This window comes from Pseudophryne corroboree, chromosome 1, assembly GCF_028390025.1.
Source record: "Pseudophryne corroboree isolate aPseCor3 chromosome 1, aPseCor3.hap2, whole genome shotgun sequence".
NCBI classification, from domain to species: domain Eukaryota; kingdom Metazoa; phylum Chordata; class Amphibia; order Anura; family Myobatrachidae; genus Pseudophryne; species Pseudophryne corroboree.
Window position 1 is genome coordinate 1,181,290,817 of NC_086444.1, and position 20,596 is coordinate 1,181,311,412.

The following is a 20,596-nucleotide window of genomic DNA, read 5'->3' on the forward strand; positions in this document are numbered from 1 at the left end:
AGCTGTGTGAGTAAGATAAGCGACCCTAGTGGCCGACACAAACACCGGGCCCATCTAGGAGTGTCACTGCAGTGTCACGCAGGATGTCCCTTCCAAAAAAACCTCCCCAAATAGCACAAGACGCAAAGAAAAAAAGAGGCGCAATGAGGTAGCTGTGTGAGTAAGATAAGCGACCCTAGTGGCCGACACAAACACCGGGCCCATCTAGGAGTGTCACTGCAGTGTCACGCAGGATGTCCCTTCCAAAAAACCCTCCCCAAACAGCACATGACGCAAAGAAAAAAAGAGGCGCAATGAGGTAGCTGTGTGAGTAAGATAAGCGACCCTAGTGGCCGACACAAACACCGGGCCCATCTAGGAGTGTCACTGCAGTGTCACGCAGGATGTCCCTTCCAAAAAACCCTCCCCAAACAGCACATGACGCAAAGAAAAAAAGAGGCGCAATGAGGTAGCTGTGTGAGTAAGATAAGCGACCCTAGTGGCCGACACAAACACCGGGCCCATCTAGGAGTGTCACTGCAGTGTCACGCAGGATGTCCATTCCAAAAAACCCTCCCCAAACAGCACATGATGCAAAGAAAAAAAGAGGCGCAATGAGGTAGCTGTGTGAGTAAGATAAGCGACCCTAGTGGCCGACACAAACACCGGGCCCATCTAGGAGTGTCACTGCAGTGTCACGCAGGATGTCCCTTCCAAAAAACCCTCCCCAAACAGCACATGACGCAAAGAAAAAAAGAGGCGCAATGAGGTAGCTGTGTGAGTAAGATAAGCGACCCTAGTGGCCGACACAAACACCGGGCCCATCTAGGAGTGGCACTGCAGTGTCACGCAGGATGTCCCTTCCAAAAAACCCTCCCCAAACAGCACATGACGCAAAGAAAAATTAAAGAAAAAAGAGGTGCAAGATGGAATTGTCCTTGGGCCCTCCCACCCACCCTTATGTTGTATAAACAGGACATGCACACTTTAACCAACCCATCATTTCAGTGACAGGGTCTGCCACACGACTGTGACTGAAATGACGGGTTGGTTTGGACCCCCACCAAAAAAGAAGCAATTAATCTCTCCTTGCACAAACTGGCTCTACAGAGGCAAGATGTCCACCTCATCATCATCCTCCGATATATCACCGTGTACATCCCCCTCCTCACAGATTATCAATTCGTCCCCACTGGAATCCACCATCTCAGCTCCCTGTGTACTTTGTGGAGGCAATTGCTGCTGGTCAATGTCTCCACGGAGGAATTGATTATAATTAATTTTAATGAACATCATCTTCTCCACATTTTCTGGATGTAACCTCGTACGCCGATTGCTGACAAGGTGAGCGGCGGCACTAAACACTCTTTCGGAGTACACACTTGTGGGAGGGCAACTTAGGTAGAATAAAGCCAGTTTGTGCAAGGGCCTCCAAATTGCCTCTTTTTCCTGCCAGTATAAGTACGGACTGTGTGACGTGCCTACTTGGATGCGGTCACTCATATAATCCTCCACCATTCTTTCAATGGTGAGAGAATCATATGCAGTGACAGTAGACGACATGTCCGTAATCGTTGTCAGGTCCTTCAGTCCGGACCAGATGTCAGCATCAGCAGTCGCTCCAGACTGCCCTGCATCACCGCCAGCGGGTGGGCTCGGAATTCTGAGCCTTTTCCTCGCACCCCCAGTTGCGGGAGAATGTGAAGGAGGAGATGTTGACAGGTCGCGTTCCGCTTGACTTGACAATTTTCTCACCAGCAGGTCTTTCAACCCCAGCAGACTTGTGTCTGCCGGAAAGAGAGATCCAAGGTAGGCTTTAAATCTAGGATCGAGCACGGTGGCCAAAATGTAGTGCTCTGATTTCAACAGATTGACCACCCGTGAATCCTTGTTAAGCGAATGAAAGGCTCCATCCACAAGTCCCACATGCCTAGCGGAATCGCTCCGTGTTAGCTCCTCCTTCAATGTCTCCAGCTTCTTCTGCAAAAGCCTGATGAGGGGAATGACCTGACTCAGACTGGCAGTGTCTGAACTGACTTCACGTGTGGCAAGTTCAAAGGGCATCAGAACCTTGCACAACGTTGAAATCATTCTCCACTGCGCTTGAGACAGGTGCATTCCACCTCCTATATCGTGCTCAATTGTATAGGCTTGAATGGCCTTTTGCTGCTCCTCCAACCTCTGAAGCATATAGAGGGTTGAATTCCACCTCGTTACCACTTCTTGCTTCAGATGATGGCAGGGCAGGTTCAGTAGTTTTTGGTGGTACTCCAGTCTTCTGTACGTGGTGCCTGTACGCCGAAAGTGTCCCGCAATTCTTCTGGCCACCGACAGCATCTCTTGCACGCCCCTGTCGTTTTTTTAAAAATTCTGCACCACCAAATTCAAGGTATGTGCAAAACATGGGACGTGCTGGAATTTGCCCATATTTAATGCACACACAATATTGCTGGCGTTGTCCGATGCCACAAATCCACAGGAGAGTCCAATTGGGGTAAGCCATTCCGCGATGATCTTCCTCAGTTGCCGTATGAGGTTTTCAGCTGTGTGCGTATTCTGGAAAGCGGTGATACAAAGCGTAGCCTGCCTAGGAAAGAGTTGGCGTTTGCGAGATGCTGCTACTGGTGCCGCCGCTGCTGTTCTTGCGGCGGGAGTCCATACATCTACCCAGTGGGCTGTCACAGTCATATAGTCCTGACCCTGCCCTGCTCCACTTGTCCACATGTCCGTGGTTAAGTGGACATTGGGTACAGCTGCATTTTTTAGGACACTGGTGAGTCTTTTTCTGAGGTCTGTGTACATTTTCGGTATCGCCTGCCTAGAGAAGTGGAACCTAGATGGTATTTGGTAACGGGGGCACACTACCTCAAGAAATTGTGTAGTTCCCTGTGAACTAACGGCGGATACCGGACGCACGTCTAACACCAACATAGTTGTCAAGGCCTCAGTTATCCGCTTTGCAGCAGGATGACTGCTGTGATATTTCATCTTCCTCGCAAAGGACTGTTGGACAGTAAATTGCTTACTGGAAGTAGTACAAGTGGTCTTCCGACTTCCCCTCTGGGATGACCATCGACTCCCAGCAGCAACAACAGCAGCACCAGCAGCAGTAGGCGTTACACGCAAGGATGCATCGGAGGAATCCCAGGCAGGAGAGGAATCGTCAGAATTGCCAGTGACATGGCCTGCAGGACTATTGGCATTCCTGGGGAAGGAGGAAATTGACACTGAGGGAGTTGGTGGGGTGGTTTGCGTGAGCTTGGTTACAAGAGGAAGGGATTTACTGGTCAGTGGACTGCTTCCGCTGTCACCCAAAGTTTTTGAACTTGTCACTGACTTATTATGAATGCGCTGCAGGTGACGTATAAGGGAGGATGTTTCGAGGTGGTTAACGTCCTTACCCCTACTTATTACAGCTTGACAAAGGCAACACACGGCTTGACACCTGTTGTCCGCTTTTCTGTTGAAATACCTCCACACTGAAGAGCTGATTTTTTTGGTATTTTCACCAGGCATGTCAACGGCCATATTCCTCCCACGGACAACAGGTGTCTCCCCAGGTGCCTGACTTAAACAAACCACCTCACCATCAGAATCCTCCTGGTCAATTTCCTCCCCAGCGCCAGCAACACCCATATCCTCCTCATCCTGGTGTACTTCAACACTGACATCTTCAATCTGACTATCAGGAACTGGACTGCGGGTGCTCCTTCCAGCACTTGCAGGGGGCGTGCAAATGGTGGAAGGCGCATGCTCTTCACGTCCAGTGTTGGGAAGGTCAGGCATCGCAACCGACACAATTGGACTCTCCTTGTGGATTTGGGATTTCGAAGAACGCACAGTTCTTTGCGGTGCTTTTGCCAGCTTGAGTCTTTTCAGTTTTCTAGCGAGAGGCTGAGTGCTTCCATCCTCATGTGAAGCTGAACCACTAGCCATGAACATAGGCCAGGGCCTCAGCCGTTCCTTGCCACTCCGTGTGGTAAATGGCATATTGGCAAGTTTACGCTTCTCCTCCGACAATTTTATTTTAGGTTTTGGAGTCCTTTTTTTACTGATATTTGGTGTTTTGGATTTGACATGCTCTGTACTATGACATTGGGCATCGGCCTTGGCAGACGACGTTGCTGGCATTTCATCGTCTCGGCCATGACTAGTGGCAGCAGCTTCAGCACGAGGTGGAAGTGGATCTTGATCTTTCCCTAATTTTGGAACCTCAACATTTTTGTTCTCCATATTTTAATAGGCACAACTAAAAGGCACCTCAGGTAAACAATGGAGATGGATGGATACTAGTATACTTATGGATGGACTGCCGAGTGCCGACACAGAGGTAGCTACAGCCGTGGACTACCGTACTGTGTCTGCTGCTAAGATAGACTGGTTGATAATGAGATGAAATCAATATATATATATGTATGTATATATAATATCACTAGTACTGCAGCCGGACAGGTAGATAATATATTTATTAGGTAATGATGACTGATGACGGACCTGCTGGACACTGTCAGCTCAGCAGCACCGCAGACTGCTACAGTAAGCTACTATACTATAGTAGTATGTACAAAGAAGAAAGAAAAAAAAAAACCACGGGTAGGTGGTATACAATTATGGATGGACTGCCGAGTGCCGACACAGAGGTAGCTACAGCCGTGGACTAACGTACTGTGTCTGCTGCTAATATAGACTGGATGATTGATAATGAGATGAAATCAATATATATATGTATGTATATATAATATCACTAGTACTGCAGCCGGACAGGTAGATAATATATTTATTAGGTAATGATGACTGATGACGGACCTGCTGGACACTGTCAGCTCAGCAGCACCGCAGACTGCTACAGTAAGCTACTATACTATAGTAGTATGTACAAAGAAGAAAGAAAAGAAAAAAAAACACGGGTAGGTGGTATACAATTATGGATGGACTGCCGAGTGCCGACACAGAGGTAGCTACAGCCGTGGACTAACGTACTGTGTCTGCTGCTAATATAGACTGGATGATTGATAATGAGATGAAATCAATATATATATGTATGTATATATAATATCACTAGTACTGCAGCCGGACAGGTAGATAATATATTTATTAGGTAATGATGACTGATGACGGACCTGCTGGACACTGTCAGCTCAGCAGCACCGCAGACTGCTACAATAAGCTACTATACTATAGTAGTATGTACAAAGAAGAAAGAAAAAAAAAACCACGGGTAGGTGGTATACAATTATGGATGGACTGCTGAGTGCCGACACAGAGGTAGCTACAGCCGTGGACTAACGTACTGTGTCTGCTGCTAATATAGACTGGATGATTGATAATGAGATGAAATCAATATATATATGTATGTATATATAATATTACTAGTACTGCAGCCGGACAGGTAGATAATATATTTATTAGGTAATGATGACTGATGACGGACCTGCTGGACACTGTCAGCTCAGCAGCACCGCAGACTGCTACAGTAAGCTACTATACTCTATAGTAGTATGTACAAAGAAGAAAGAAAAAAAAAACCACGGGTAGGTGGTATACAATTATGGATGGACTGCCGAGTGCCGACACAGAGGTAGCTACAGCCGTGGACTAACGTACTGTGTCTGCTGCTAATATAGACTGGATGATTGATAATGAGATGAAATCAATATATATATGTATGTATATATAATATTACTAGTACTGCAGCCGGACAGGTAGATAATATATTTATTAGGTAATGATGACTGATGACGGACCTGCTGGACACTGTCAGCTCAGCAGCACCGCAGACTGCTACAGTAAGCTACTATACTATAGTAGTATGTACAAAGAAGAAGAAAAAAAAAAAAACCACGGGTAGGTGGTATACAATTATGGATGGACTGCCGAGTGCCGACACAGAGGTAGCTACAGCCGTGGACTAACGTACTGTGTCTGCTGCTAATATAGACTGGATGATTGATAATGAGATGAAATCAATATATATATGAATGTATATATAATATCACTAGTACTGCAGCCGGACAGGTAGATAATATATTTATTAGGTAATGATGACTGATGACGGACCTGCTGGACACTGTCAGCTCAGCAGCACCGCAGACTGCTACAGTAAGCTACTATACTCTATAGTAGTATGTACAAAGAAGAAAGAAAAAAAAAACCCACGGGTAGGTGGTATACAATTATGGATGGACTGCCGAGTGCCGACACAGAGGTAGCTACAGCCGTGGACTGACGTACTGTGTCTGCTGCTAATATAGAGTCTAGACTGGATGATAAATTATTGATAATGAGATGAAATCAATATAATATCACTAGTACTGCAGCCGGACAGGTACTATATATATTTATTATGTAATGACTGATGACGGACCTGCTGGACACTGTCAGGTCAGCACAGCACCGCAGACTGCTACAGTAAGCTACTATAGTAGTATGTATAAAGAAGAATGAAAAAAAAAAAACCACGGGTAGGTGGTATACAATATTATATATATATATATATATATACTATATACAATTATATATATATATATATATATATATATATTAAACTGGTGGTGATTGATTATTAAACTGGTGGTCACTTCAGGTCACATTGCAACTTGCAACTAGTACTCCGAGGCCTAAGCAGACAATCACAAAATATATTATTATTATACTGGTGGTCAGTGTGGTCACAACAATGGCAGTGTGGCACTGACTCTGGCAGCAAAAGTGTGCACTGTACGTTATATGTACTCCTGAGTCCTGCTCTCAGACTCTAACTGCTCCCCACTGTCAGTGTCTCCCCCACAAGTCAGATAATACACTTACAGTCACACTATCTAATCTATAAATATCACTTCAGCAAGTAGTATAGTAGTATACAGTATAGTAGTACTCCTCCTAATAATGCTCCCCAAAATACTGTGTCTCTCTCTTCTCTAAACGGAGAGGACGCCAGCCACGTCCTCTCCCTATGACTCTCAAAGCACGTGTGAAAATGGCGGCGACGCGCGGCTCCTTATATAGAATCCGAGTCTCGCGATAGAATCCGAGCCTCGCGAGAATCCGACAGCGTGATGATGACGTTCGGGCGCGCTCGGGTTAGCCGAGCAAGGCGGGAAGATCCGAGCATGCTCGGACCCGTGTAAAAAACCTGAAGTTCGGGCGGGTTCGGATTCAGAGGAACCGAACCTGCTCATCTCTAATTTTTTTTCTTTTACATTACATATTTTTTTGATCTTCAATGCATCTGTCTGAGGAAATTCAGATCCCCACCCGGGTAATCAGGGATGGACATGATGGGAATACGAAGTACCATCTAGTTTGGTCAGGTGTGGGGATCAACACATGTGAAAACCTCTGGGCAAACAGAATATATATTCCCTTAAGCAAGATGTCCGCCGGACCATCAGGAAGCCCCGTTGGTTATATGCAGACGGTCTGTGAGAAAAGAAACGGCCGCGTCACTTCCGCTATGAGATCCAGCAAAGTCGGAAATGGCCGCTGGAACGCAACCACGTGACTCCAGTCACGTAATCCCGGAAGTACGGCTCTCGAGGACCTAGGTGGTACGGAAACAGCCGCTGGACCGCAATCATGTGTTTCCGGTCACATGATCCCGGAAACACGTCTGTATGTGATTATGCCATCATTAGAGGATTAGTTAGGGTATAAAAGAAGCATAAGGACCACAGCTCTCTATCCATTTTTGAGAAAGGTCGCCATCTTTGACCGAAACGCGTTATTTGGAGAAGGAGCTGCACACTTCCAGGACTCCCTGCTGATAACACCCGTGGCGGTGGTGCCAGGCCTATCAGCCTTGGACCAACTTGCTTATTTCAAACTAGCCCACCGCACGGGAACCTAACGGTGAGAGATTCATATTTCCACGTACGCACCAGTCACTTTAATTGCCTGCTTTTGCACAGAGACCTAAACCATCACTGCACTATAACCAGGTCTGTGGTGACCAGTCGTGGTACTCACCAGGAAACAACCCATTGGGGTAGCATCCCCTCAGCAGGATTCTATACATCAGTTGATCCGGCTTACCACTGGATGCACGAGTCACTTTCTTTTATTGTTCATGTCACATGTACATGTGTTGTTTGTTTTTTAGCTTAATAAATATTGATTCTTTTTATTCATTGAGTCATATGTATCAGCAAAACTGGCCATCTAGAAATATTTGGCATGCGATATATGGTATTGTTTTTGAGTTGTGCACTTATAATCATCTTTAAAAGACCAAGCGCCAGGGGTACCCTCTACAAACCTCTAGTACTTCACTTGTAGAGAAATAGTGTTTTTTCTCCCCTCAGAGGTGTACCTAGGAAGCTGGTCCTTTTTTACTGCGCAATACTGGTTTGTTATACATCTTCTTTGGTTTCAATTTTTCTAAACACACATACAAAACAGTTTGCTGCAGGGATGTTTGCATTTAGGGATATGAGGAGAAACCTATGTAAGGGTTTCCTGAATGAGTCTATCACTGAATCTAATGTGGATGATGAGGATATCCTCACCCTGTTAAATAAATTGGAGACATCTATGTTAAGGGAAAACAGAATGTGGTGGGAGGTCACTACACTGGAGCATTATTTATCCCATCACCTTATCCCTAGGGGACTGAGGGTGGTGAAGAAACCCTCATTCATTAATGAAAGTGAGTCTTTTATTAAGGAATGGGATAAAATTCTAACCCATTGCAGTTTGTCTTTAATAGAATTAATTATTAAAGAAAGAAAGAATAATCTCATAGATATCAATAAAGAGATCGAAATATCTAAAACCCTCATGGAACCTTTTATGGATTCAGAAGAGGTAAAAGAAAGAGAGAGAAAAATCCTACAGAAATTAGAGAAAGAGAGTAAAGATCTAAGAAGTAGAAAAAAGAGAAAACTCCTCAGAGATCTAAACGAATCTCAAAGTGAGGGACCCATTGAACCCAAAGGACCCATTAAACGGAATAATAAGAAAGACGTCCCCCAGACCCCAACCTGGCGGAAAGGTGTACCGTCCTTTCAGCAAAAGGGTAGAAATTACACGCAAACCACCAACTATGGACAAAATCAGTCACCAGGGGCACCAAAAGGTAGACGATTTGTGGAGGGAAGGGAATACAGAGAAAGGTACATCCCCAAAAATAAAAATAGGGAGCACTGGAAAAAAACCTATGAAGAGCCCCTCAGATCCCCTCACATACAGTTAGGGGAACAATATACTTACAGGAGGGGAAGAGAAAATATAGATAGAAGAAGAGAAAATATAGGAGTCTCAAATTGTAATACACCACGGACCAATCTGAATTTTTTAGACAGGGGACGGTGGATCCCACGAAGGGAATAATTGGTAGACCCACCAAAAGGGGGAAAAGGGGCGGAGTAAAGAAATCCAAACCTAAAAAAGTCCCCAAAGAAAAAATAAGTCTGACCATTGAAACTGTCACTGAAAATGACTCTGAGGGGAAATATTCAAGTAAAATATTCAATCTCAGTAACCACAATTTGTCCGAATCTGAACAGAGGGTGCTCCTTAAAGGGTTAAAATTTGCACCATCTAGCGATCCCAACCCATTTGATTTGTTTGTGGATCTGCAAAAATACATAAGAAAGTTAAGCATAAAGAAATTTTTTCTAGGGAATGAAATTTCCAATGAAACTCCACCAATAGAGAGATCTAAGTTTAAGAAAAAATCCCACTTTTACCCCCAGCATGTAAAAGGGGGCAGTATAGATTGCTTCAATTCTATAGTCACCAAAGAATTAAGAAAAATTCCCAAATGTAAAAAGAGAAATCTTACTAGGAAAGAATCACTTGCAGTACAATCCTTACAGGCAAATAATGAAATAATTATAAAGCCTGCAGACAAAGGGGGAGGGGTCGTAGTCATGAGTAAGGGGAATTATTTGTAGGAGATCAACAGACAACTCAGTGATCTCAGTACATATAAGAAATTGAAGACTGACCCCCTTATTAAGATAACCAAAAATTTGGATGACCTCACTTTAAGAGCAGTGGAAAAAGGGGCCATCACTGAGGATGAAAGGGGGTTCATTAACATTATTGACCCCTCTACCCCGACAATCTACGTATTGCCTAAGATCCATAAGGATTCGAGCAACCCCCCGGGACGTCCCATAATTACCGGTACCAATAGTATTACATCCAATCTATCGGCAATGGTTGACTCGTTCTTGCAACCATTAGTAACCAGTACCCCTGCATTCCTAAAGGACACAGGGGATGTCCTGCGAAAACTTGAGAGAGTCCCTTGGGATCAAGAATGCACTTTAATAAGTGCGGATGTTAGTTCCCTTTACACAATTATTGATTGGGACAAAGGGAAAGTGGCCATAGAATATTTCCTCAATAAAAGTGAATACAGAGAGGAAACAAAATCGTTTTTATTGGAATCCATTGATTTTATTCTAAAGAACAATTATTTTTATTTCAATGGATCCTATTATTTGCAAATAAGGGGGACAGCCATGGGCACCATGTTTGCTCCCAGTTATGCTAACCTGTATATGGCCTACTGGGAAGTCCAGTATGTGGATTCCATACGGGCATTGGGAGTAAACCTGGTGTCCTGGTGGCGTTTTACAGATGATGTTCTTTTTATTTGGCGAGGAGAGAGAGATACCCTGGCTCATTTCCTTGAAAAACTCAATTCCAATGATTTTAACATTGTTTTAACGTTTGTAGAAAGCAAGAAGGATTTAGTGTTTCTGGATCTTAAAATTTATATAGAGAATGAGAAAATAAACACTCAAACTCATAGAAAACCGACGGACTTCAATGCCTACTTGAGTATTAACAGCGAGCACCATGAAAAATGGCTAGAAAATATACCAGTAGGGCAATTCAAACGAGTAAAAAGGAATTGCACGGACCCCATACTTCTGGAAACACAACTTGAGGAAATGGCAGAAAGGTTTAGGGAAAAAGGATATGAGGAGTCCACATTAGAAAAGGCTAAAGAGAAAGTACATCAGCTAGACAGAAAGGAGCTCCTGATAGAGAAGGAAAAACCCATATTGAAAGATAACCCTTACGAATGGGCTTTTATCACCCAGTATGGTGCATACCATAAGAAGGTTGAAAAAGTGTTTAGAGACAATTATCGAATACTGCAGGATGACCCAGTTTTGGGGAAGTCCTTACCGACGAAACCTGTGTTCATATATAAAAAGGCCAGATCTCTGAAGGATAAGTTGGTTAACAGTAGTCTAAAAGAGAACACCATAGGAAGGACATGCACTAAGGGGTTCCATAGATGCGGGGACTGCCTAATGTGCAGAACAACTACGAAAAAAGATATAGTCAGAAAGATCACTGACTTTGAGGTGAATGGCAAGAAATATGTGATAAAAGATTTTGTAACTTGCCATTCTAGGAACGTAATCTACCTATTGGAATGTAACTGTGGCCAAATTTATATTGGAAAAACATCACGGCCACTAAAAACGAGAGCAGCGGAGCATATCTATAATATCCGTAAGGGATTAGAAACTCATCCCCTCTCGGAACATTTTAGTAAAAAACACAATAAGTGTGAGGGACAGATTAAACGTTTCATTGGTCTACAACAGATAAAACCCACTTGGCGTAATAAAAATCTGGAAAAGCGCTTAGCGCAAAGTGAAATGAGATGGATATATGATCTCGATACGCTAAAACCTAAAGGCCATAATGTCGACTTCGAATTAAGGTGGTTTCTTGATTAAATGTCTCATCTATGTAAAAGTTCCTAAACACTGGTTCTATAACAATGTTATATATATTCATCATATATTTTATATGTGTACTAATTACATATTTTTTTTCTTTTACATTACATATTTTTTTGATCTTCAATGCATCTGTCTGAGGAAATTCAGATCCCCACCCGGGTAATCAGGGATGGACATGATGGGAATACGAAGTACCATCTAGTTTGGTCAGGTGTGGGGATCAACACATGTGAAAACCTCTGGGCAAACAGAATATATATTCCCTTAAGCAAGATGTCCGCCGGACCATCAGGAAGCCCCGTTGGTTATATGCAGATGGTCTGTGAGAAAAGAAACGGCCGCGTCACTTCCGCTATGAGATCCAGCAAAGTCGGAAATGGCCGCTGGAACGCAACCACGTGACTCCAGTCACGTAATCCCGGAAGTACGGCTCTCGAGGACCTAGGTGGTACGGAAACAGCCGCTGGACCGCAATCATGTGTTTCCGGTCACATGATCCCGGAAACACGTCTGTATGTGATTATGCCATCATTAGAGGATTAGTTAGGGTATAAAAGAAGCATAAGGACCACAGCTCTCTATCCATTTTTGAGAAAGGTCGCCATCTTTGACAGAAACGCGTTATTTGGAGAAGGAGCTGCACACTTCCAGGACTCCCTGCTGATAACACCCGTGGCGGTGGTGCCAGGCCTATCAGCCTTGGACCAACTTGCTTATTTCAAACTAGCCCACCGCACGGGAACCTAACGGTGAGAGATTCATATTTCCACGTACGCACCAGTCACTTTAATTGCCTGCTTTTGCACAGAGACCTAAACCATCACTGCACTATAACCAGGTCTGTGGTGACCAGTCGTGGTACTCACCAGGAAACAACCCATTGGGGTAGCATCAGTTGATCCGGCTTACCACTGGATGCACGAGTCACTTTCTTTTATTGTTCATGTCACATGTACATGTGTTGTTTGTTTTTTAGCTTAATAAATATTGATTCTTTTTATTCATTGAGTCATATGTATCAGCAAAACTGGCCATCTAGAAATATTTGGCATGCGATATATGGTATTGTTTTTGAGTTGTGCACTTATAATCATCTTTAAAAGACCAAGCGCCAGGGGTACCCTCTACAAACCTCTAGTACTTCACTTGTAGAGAAATAGTGTTTTTTCTCCCCTCAGAGGTGTACCTAGGAAGCTGGTCCTTTTTTACTGCGCAATACTGGTTTGTTATACATCTTCTTTGGTTTCAATTTTTCTAAACACACATACAAAACAGTTTGCTGCAGGGATGTTTGCATTTAGGGATATGAGGAGAAACCTATGTAAGGGTTTCCTGAATGAGTCTATCACTGAATCTAATGTGGATGATGAGGATATCCTCACCCTGTTAAATAAATTGGAGACATCTATGTTAAGGGAAAACAGAATGTGGTGGGAGGTCACTACACTGGAGCATTATTTATCCCATCACCTTATCCCTAGGGGACTGAGGGTGGTGAAGAAACCCTCATTCATTAATGAAAGAGAGTCTTTTATTAAGGAATGGGATAAAATTCTAACCCATTGCAGTTTGTCTTTAATAGAATTAATTATTAAAGAAAGAAAGAATAATCTCATAGATATCAATAAAGAGATCGAAATATCTAAAACCCTCATGGAACCTTTTATGGATTCAGAAGAGGTAAAAGAAAGAGAGAGAAAAATCCTACAGAAATTAGAGAAAGAGAGTAAAGATCTAAGAAGTAGAAAAAAGAGAAAACTCCTCAGAGATCTAAACGAATCTCAAAGTGAGGGACCCATTGAACCCAAAGGACCCATTAAACGGAATAATAAGAAAGACGTCCCCCAGACCCCAACCTGGCGGAAAGGTGTACCGTCCTTTCAGCAAAAGGGTAGAAATTACACGCAAACCACCAACTATGGACAAAATCAGTCACCAGGGGCACCAAAAGGTAGACGATTTGTGGAGGGAAGGGAATACAGAGAAAGGTACATCCCCAAAAATAAAAATAGGGAGCACTGGAAAAAAACCTATGAAGAGCCCCTCAGATCCCCTTACATACAGTTAGGGGAACAATATACTTACAGGAGGGGAAGAGAAAATATAGATAGAAGAAGAGAAAATATAGGAGTCTCAAATTGTAATACACCACGGACCAATCTGAATTTTTTTAGACAGGGGACGGTGGATCCCACGAAGGGAATAATTGGTAGACCCACCAAAAGGGGGAAAAGGGGCGGAGTAAAGAAATCCAAACCTAAAAAAGTCCCCAAAGAAAAAATAAGTCTGACCATTGAAACTGTCACTGAAAATGACTCTGAGGGGAAATATTCAAGTAAAATATTCAATCTCAGTAACCACAATTTGTCCGAATCTGAACAGAGGGTGCTCCTTAAAGGGTTAAAATTTGCACCATCTAGCGATCCCAACCCATTTGATTTGTTTGTGGATCTGCAAAAATACATAAGAAAGTTAAGCATAAAGAAATTTTTTCTAGGGAATGAAATTTCCAATGAAACTCCACCAATAGAGAGATCTAAGTTTAAGAAAAAATCCCACTTTTACCCCCAGCATGTAAAAGGGGGCAGTATAGATTGCTTCAATTCTATAGTCACCAAAGAATTAAGAAAAATTCCCAAATGTAAAAAGAGAAATCTTACTAGGAAAGAATCACTTGCAGTACAATCCTTACAGGCAAATAATGAAATAATTATAAAGCCTGCAGACAAAGGGGGAGGGGTCGTAGTCATGAGTAAGGGGAATTATTTGTAGGAGATCAACAGACAACTCAGTGATCTCAGTACATATAAGAAATTGAAGACTGACCCCCTTATTAAGATAACCAAAAATTTGGATGACCTCACTTTAAGAGCAGTGGAAAAAGGGGCCATCACTGAGGATGAAAGGGGGTTCATTAACATTATTGACCCCTCTACCCCGACAATCTACGTATTGCCTAAGATCCATAAGGATTCGAACAACCCCCCGGGACGTCCCATAATTACCGGTACCAATAGTATTACATCCAATCTATCGGCAATGGTTGACTCGTTCTTGCAACCATTAGTAACCAGTACCCCTGCATTCCTAAAGGACACAGGGGATGTCCTGCGAAAACTTGAGAGAGTCCCTTGGGATCAAGAATGCACTTTAATAAGTGCGGATGTTAGTTCCCTTTACACAATTATTGATTGGGACAAAGGGAAAGTGGCCATAGAATATTTCCTCAATAAAAGTGAATACAGAGAGGAAACAAAATCGTTTTTATTGGAATCCATTGATTTTATTCTAAAGAACAATTATTTTTATTTCAATGGATCCTATTATTTGCAAATAAGGGGGACAGCCATGGGCACCAGGTTTGCTCCCAGTTATGCTAACCTGTATATGGCCTACTGGGAAGTCCAGTATGTGGATTCCATACGGGCATTGGGAGTAAACCTGGTGTCCTGGTGGCGTTTTACAGACGATGTTCTTTTTATTTGGCGAGGAGAGAGAGATACCCTGGCTCATTTCCTTGAAAAACTCAATTCCAATGATTTTAACATTGTTTTAACGTTTGTAGAAAGCAAGAAGGATTTAGTGTTTCTGGATCTTAAAATTTATATAGAGAATGAGAAAATAAACACTCAAACTCATAGAAAACCGACGGACTTCAATGCCTACTTGAGTATTAACAGCGAGCACCATGAAAAATGGCTAGAAAATATACCAGTAGGGCAATTCAAACGAGTAAAAAGGAATTGCACGGACCCCATACTTCTGGAAACACAACTTGAGGAAATGGCAGAAAGGTTTAGGGAAAAAGGATATGAGGAGTCCACATTAGAAAAGGCTAAAGAGAAAGTACATCAGCTAGACAGAAAGGAGCTCCTGATAGAGAAGGAAAAACCCATATTGAAAGATAACCCTTACGAATGGGCTTTTATCACCCAGTATGGTGCATACCATAAGAAGGTTGAAAAAGTGTTTAGAGACAATTATCGAATACTGCAGGATGACCCAGTTTTGGGGAAGTCCTTACCGACGAAACCTGTGTTCATATATAAAAAGGCCAGATCTCTGAAGGATAAGTTGGTTAACAGTAGTCTAAAAGAGAACACCATAGGAAGGACATGTACTAAGGGGTTCCATAGATGCGGGGACTGCCTAATGTGCAGAACAACTACGAAAAAAGATATAGTCAGAAAGATCACTGACTTTGAGGTGAATGGCAAGAAATATGTGATAAAAGATTTTGTAACTTGCCATTCTAGGAACGTAATCTACCTATTGGAATGTAACTGTGGCCAAATTTATATTGGAAAAACATCACGGCCACTAAAAACGAGAGCAGCGGAGCATATCTATAATATCCGTAAGGGATTAGAAACTCATCCCCTCTCGGAACATTTTAGTAAAAAACACAATAAGTGTGAGGGACAGATTAAACGTTTCATTGGTCTACAACAGATAAAACCCACTTGGAGTAATAAAAATCTGGAAAAGCGCTTAGCGCAAAGTGAAATGAGATGGATATATGATCTCGATACGCTAAAACCTAAAGGCCATAATGTCGACTTCGAATTAAGGTGGTTTCTTGATTAAATGTCTCATCTATGTAAAAGTTCCTAAACACTGGTTCTATAACAATGTTATATATATTCATCATATATTTTATATGTGTACTAATTACATATTTTTTTTCTTTTACATTACATATTTTTTTGATCTTCAATGCATCTGTCTGAGGAAATTCAGATCCCCACCCGGGTAATCAGGGATGGACATGATGGGAATACGAAGTACCATCTAGTTTGGTCAGGTGTGGGGATCAACACATGTGAAAACCTCTGGGCAAACAGAATATATATTCCCTTAAGCAAGATGTCCGCCGGACCATCAGGAAGCCCCGTTGGTTATATGCAGATGGTCTGTGAGAAAAGAAACGGCCGCGTCACTTCCGCTATGAGATCCAGCAAAGTCGGAAATGGCCGCTGGAACGCAACCACGTGACTCCAGTCACGTAATCCCGGAAGTACGGCTCTCGAGGACCTAGGTGGTACGGAAACAGCCGCTGGACCGCAATCATGTGTTTCCGGTCACATGATCCCGGAAACACGTCTGTATGTGATTATGCCATCATTAGAGGATTAGTTAGGGTATAAAAGAAGCATAAGGACCACAGCTCTCTATCCATTTTTGAGAAAGGTCGCCATCTTTGACCGAAACGCGTTATTTGGAGAAGGATCTGCACACTTCCAGGACTCCCTGCTGATAACACCCGTGGCGGTGGTGCCAGGCCTATCAGCCTTGGACCAACTTGCTTATTTCAAACTAGCCCACCGCACGGGAACCTAACGGTGAGAGATTCATATTTCCACGTACGCACCAGTCACTTTAATTGCCTGCTTTTGCACAGAGACCTAAACCATCACTGCACTATAACCAGGTCTGTGGTGACCAGTCGTGGTACTCACCAGGAAACAACCCATTGGGGTAGCATCCCCTCAGCAGGATTCTATACATCAGTTGATCCGGCTTACCACTGGATGCACGAGTCACTTTCTTTTATTGTTCATGTCACATGTACATGTGTTGTTTGTTTTTTAGCTTAATAAATATTGATTCTTTTTATTCATTGAGTCATATGTATCAGCAAAACTGGCCATCTAGAAATATTTGGCATGCGATATATGGTATTGTTTTTGAGTTGTGCACTTATAATCATCTTTAAAAGACCAAGCGCCAGGGGTACCCTCTACAAACCTCTAGTACTTCACTTGTAGAGAAATAGTGTTTTTTCTCCCCTCAGAGGTGTACCTAGGAAGCTGGTCCTTTTTTACTGCGCAATACTGGTTTGTTATACATCTTCTTTGGTTTCAATTTTTCTAAACACACATACAAAACAGTTTGCTGCAGGGATGTTTGCATTTAGGGATATGAGGAGAAACCTATGTAAGGGTTTCCTGAATGAGTCTATCACTGAATCTAATGTGGATGATGAGGATATCCTCACCCTGTTAAATAAATTGGAGACATCTATGTTAAGGGAAAACAGAATGTGGTGGGAGGTCACTACACTGGAGCATTATTTATCCCATCACCTTATCCCTAGGGGACTGAGGGTGGTGAAGAAACCCTCATTCATTAATGAAAGTGAGTCTTTTATTAAGGAATGGGATAAAATTCTAACCCATTGCAGTTTGTCTTTAATAGAATTAATTATTAAAGAAAGAAAGAATAATCTCATAGATATCAATAAAGAGATCGAAATATCTAAAACCCTCATGGAACCTTTTATGGATTCAGAAGAGGTAAAAGAAAGAGAGAGAAAAATCCTACAGAAATTAGAGAAAGAGAGTAAAGATCTAAGAAGTAGAAAAAAGAGAAAACTCCTCAGAGATCTAAACGAATCTCAAAGTGAGGGACCCATTGAACCCAAAGGACCCATTAAACGGAATAATAAGAAAGACGTCCCCCAGACCCCAACCTGGCGGAAAGGTGTACCGTCCTTTCAGCAAAAGGGTAGAAATTACACGCAAACCACCAACTATGGACAAAATCAGTCACCAGGGGCACCAAAAGGTAGACGATTTGTGGAGGGAAGGGAATACAGAGAAAGGTACATCCCCAAAAATAAAAATAGGGAGCACTGGAAAAAAACCTATGAAGAGCCCCTCAGATCCCCTTACATACAGTTAGGGGAACAATATACTTACAGGAGGGGAAGAGAAAATATAGATAGAAGAAGAGAAAATATAGGAGTCTCAAATTGTAATACACCACGGACCAATCTGAATTTTTTTAGACAGGGGACGGTGGATCCCACGAAGGGAATAATTGGTAGACCCACCAAAAGGGGGAAAAGGGGCGGAGTAAAGAAATCCAAACCTAAAAAAGTCCCCAAAGAAAAAATAAGTCTGACCATTGAAACTGTCACTGAAAATGACTCTGAGGGGAAATATTCAAGTAAAATATTCAATCTCAGTAACCACAATTTGTCCGAATCTGAACAGAGGGTGCTCCTTAAAGGGTTAAAATTTGCACCATCTAGCGATCCCAACCCATTTGATTTGTTTGTGGATCTGCAAAAATACATAAGAAAGTTAAGCATAAAGAAATTTTTTCTAGGGAATGAAATTTCCAATGAAACTCCACCAATAGAGAGATCTAAGTTTAAGAAAAAATCCCACTTTTACCCCCAGCATGTAAAAGGGGGCAGTATAGATTGCTTCAATTCTATAGTCACCAAAGAATTAAGAAAAATTCCCAAATGTAAAAAGAGAAATCTTACTAGGAAAGAATCACTTGCAGTACAATCCTTACAGGCAAATAATGAAATAATTATAAAGCCTGCAGACAAAGGGGGAGGGGTCGTAGTCATGAGTAAGGGGAATTATTTGTAGGAGATCAACAGACAACTCAGTGATCTCAGTACATATAAGAAATTGAAGACTGACCCCCTTATTAAGATAACCAAAAATTTGGATGACCTCACTTTAAGAGCAGTGGAAAAAGGGGCCATCACTGAGGATGAAAGGGGGTTCATTAACATTATTGACCCCTCTACCCCGACAATCTACGTATTGCCTAAGATCCATAAGGATTCGAGCAACCCCCCGGGACGTCCCATAATTACCGGTACCAATAGTATTACATCCAATCTATCGGCAATGGTTGACTCGTTCTTGCAACCATTAGTAACCAGTACCCCTGCATTCCTAAAGGACACAGGGGATGTCCTGCGAAAACTTGAGAGAGTCCCTTGGGATCAAGAATGCACTTTAATAAGTGCGGATGTTAGTTCCCTTTACACAATTATTGATTGGGACAAAGGGAAAGTGGCCATAGAATATTTCCTCAATAAAAGTGAATACAGAGAGGAAACAAAATCGTTTTTATTGGAATCCATTGATTTTATTCTAAAGAACAATTATTTTTATTTCAATGGATCCTATTATTTGCAAATAAGGGGGACAGCCATGGGCACCAGGTTTGCTCCCAGTTATGCTAACCTGTATATGGCCTACTGGGAAGTCCAGTATGTGGATTCCATACGGGCATTGGGAGTAAACCTGGTGTCCTGGTGGCGTTTTACAGACGATGTTCTTTTTATTTGGCGAGGAGAGAGAGATACCCTGGCTCATTTCCTTGAAAAACTCAATTCCAATGATTTTAACATTGTTTTAACGTTTGTAGAAAGCAAGAAGGATTTAGTGTTTCTGGATCTTAAAATTTATATAGAGAATGAGAAAATAAACACTCAAACTCATAGAAAACCGACGGACTTCAATGCCTACTTGAGTATTAACAGCGAGCACCATGAAAAATGGCTAGAAAATATACCAGTAGGGCAATTCAAACGAGTAAAAAGGAATTGCACGGACCCCATACTTCTGGAAACACAACTTGAGGAAATGGCAGAAAGGTTTAGGGAAAAAGGATATGAGGAGTCCACATTAGAAAAGGCTAAAGAGAAAGTACATCAGCTAGACAGAAAGGAGCTCCTGATAGAGAAGGAAAAACCCATATTGAAAGATAACCCTTACGAATGGGCTTTTATCACCCAGTATGGTGCATACCATAAGAAGGTTGAAAAAGTGTTTAGAGACAATTATCGAATACTGCAGGATGACCCAGTTTTGGGGAAGTCCTTACCGACGAAACCTGTGTTCATATATAAAAAGGCCAGATCTCTGAAGGATAAGTTGGTTAACAGTAGTCTAAAAGAGAACACCATAGGAAGGACATGTACTAAGGGGTTCCATAGATGCGGGGACTGCCTAATGTGCAGAACAACTACGAAAAAAGATATAGTCAGAAAGATCACTGACTTTGAGGTGAATGGCAAGAAATATGTGATAAAAGATTTTGTAACTTGCCATTCTAGGAACGTAATCTACCTATTGGAATGTAACTGT